At 39.4% G+C, this 2,522-nt stretch overlaps 1 non-coding gene across 1 annotated transcript; it reads right to left on the bottom strand.

Moving 5' to 3' along the window:
• Window positions 1-1,655: 1,655 nt before the first annotated feature.
• On the bottom strand, window positions 1,656-1,762 carry LOC145049089 (small nucleolar RNA R71). Its single transcript, XR_013683205.1, has one exon. It is a non-coding gene; the product is annotated as a small nucleolar RNA R71 (small nucleolar RNA).
• Between the last annotated feature and the right edge of the window lie 760 nt (window positions 1,763-2,522).

Here is a 2,522-nt window from a genome sequence, read left to right as displayed (position 1 = left end):
TTAATTCTCTGTTAATAGGAAGATAATTGATTAACATGAACATCTATTGATTATTGACCTCATATGCTATGTGATTACTATGCTATATGTCTAGGATTAATGAATATGAAACTAGAATTAATAAGAAAATTGAGTAAATTCATGTGCAAGCTTGTAAGATGACCATCAAACAAGGAGTTAATTAAAAGTATAAATTAGTTAACTATTGCAAGTCTAACTTAACCCGAATAATTAATCTAGTGAATATAATTAAATTAGACAATTGGCCACTGTTTAAGTTAGTTTATTTGCTAAGGATTAGGGTAGTGAACACGAATCTAATCACTTGAATCGGTAACCAACGAAAGAATTAATCCATTGCATCATTACCTTGAAATCAACCATAGAGTTAACCAAGTTGAACTAAACAGAAGTTCCTTTCCAATTATTGAATTTGGTTAAGTCGTTATTTTCTAGTCTTAAATTAGTAATAGTTAGTAAGTTTCTAGTCTTGTAAAACTAGAGAAAAACCTCTACTTCTTAATTAACTTAGATTAAATTAGTTTTTAGTTTAATTTGCCGTTCCCTGTGTTCGATACCCTGCTTATTTAGCTATACCACAATTGATAGGTTCACTGCCTTTTGTGTGTTATTTGATAATTAAAAGTAGGTTTAAAACTAAGTGAGTTTACACACATCAAGTTTTTGGCGCCGTTGCCGAGGAACGGTCCTAAAATTAATATTAAATTCTAGTTTAATCGATCCTTTGTGTGAGATTTATCTAACACAAAGTTATTTACAAAGCAAATCAGTAAGTAGATTTAGTTTTATTAAAATTTCATTTTTAACTAGAAATTTTCTTTTCTGTTTTTGCCTTGAACTCGCCGAGTGCACTCGTGCCGACTCGGCGAGTACATCGCTGTTTCAGTCTTTATTTTTTTTATTTCGTTTTTGTTCCTTTTACGCGTTCTGTTTCTTTTGTTTTGTTTGTTTACAGTTGTTTCATGACCCGAGGATCTGATACACCTCTGGTCCCTCCTTTGGAAGACCCGGAATCCGCACTAAGAAGGAGCAAAGGAAAAGCCGTTGGAGAAACCACAACTTCAAAGAACTCAACACTCAAGAGTTTAAAGTCTGTTTTCAGCAAGAAAAGGAGCAGCAAATCAGGAGCATCCAGTGCCTCGTTAACAATTAAAGAACCAATTCAAGAAGATATCGAGTACGAGACCGAGGAAGAAGAAGAGCATACTTACGAGCACGAAACCGATTCCGAAGAAGAGTTAGCTATCACAATGGCTAACATTGATGAAGTCGCCATGGGGGAGTGGAAGAAAAGGATGCATGATGACACCGGGCCGGGGCTTGTGCAACCCGCAATTCCCGCGACCGCTAATTTCGAACTAAAAGGCCATATTCTCACCCAACTCAAGGAGATTCCTTTCTACGGGAGGGATCACGAAGACGCTTACAAGCACTTGGACGAAGTAAATGATGTGGCCGACTACTTCAACGTCCCGAATGTTCCACGTGAGACCCAACTTCTTCGCATGCTTCCTGTCACATTTAAAGGAGCCGCAAAAGATTGGTTAAAGTCACTTTCTCCCGGATCGGTCACCACATGGGCCAAGATGAAAGAAGAGTTCATAGACCATTTCTGCCCGCCCTCCAAGATAGCCAAGCTAAAGAAAGCCATTGCCAACTTCGAGCAACAACCCGGAGAATCTCTTTATGAAGCTTGGGAAAGATACAAGAGCCTACTTAGAAATTGCCCACACCATGACCTTAATAGCCAACAAGAGGTCTCCATCTTCTATGATGGAGTCAATGTCACCACAAGGCAATTGCTTGATTCTCAAGGTCCGCTCACAAAGAAGGCGCCCCCGTTAATTAAAGAATTAATTGAAGAATTCTCTAAGCACTCTAGAGAATACCACAATCCGAGAAACGAAGTAAGTCGGGGAGTAGTAAACGCAACAAATGATAGCATGGCGGCGGTGATAGCGAAGCTTGATAGTCTAGATCGAAGAATGACTAAAATGGATCAAACAATCCATGCTATTAGGGTAGGATGCGAAAATTTTAGAGGGCCCCATCTCACAAAGGATTGTGATTTGGATGAGAATGGAAATAAGAAAGCTCACGTCTTTTATTCAAGTGGTGATCGATATGATGAAAATTGGCGGAAACCTAAGAAGGACTGGCTACCATACGAGGAGTATAAGAAGGCAAAGGAGGAGAAATACAAGCAGAAGGAGAGGGGACTATACCAAAAGGAAGAACCGGTAGAAAAGAAAGCCGATTTAGAAGAGTTATTCACTAGATTCATAGCCGCGTCCGAAAAAAGACACAGTGATCACGATGCTGCCATACACGAGACCAGAAACATGCTTAGGAATCAGCAAGCATCAATTCTCAACATTGAGAAACAGCTGGGGCAGCTTGCGCATCAAGTGAATGATAGAAGACCGGGATAACTTCCGAGTAACACCAAACCCAATCCAAGAAGGGAGAATGTAAGTGTAATAACCTCCAGCAGTGAAGAG

The sequence above is a fragment of the Lactuca serriola genome, chromosome 4 (genome assembly GCF_051521515.1).
Source record: "Lactuca serriola cultivar US96UC23 chromosome 4, Lser_US96UC23_V15, whole genome shotgun sequence".
In the NCBI taxonomy this organism is placed as follows: domain Eukaryota; kingdom Viridiplantae; phylum Streptophyta; class Magnoliopsida; order Asterales; family Asteraceae; genus Lactuca; species Lactuca serriola.
The sequence above is the reverse complement of the archived record's forward strand: the minus strand, read 5'-3'. Positions and strand labels throughout refer to the sequence as shown.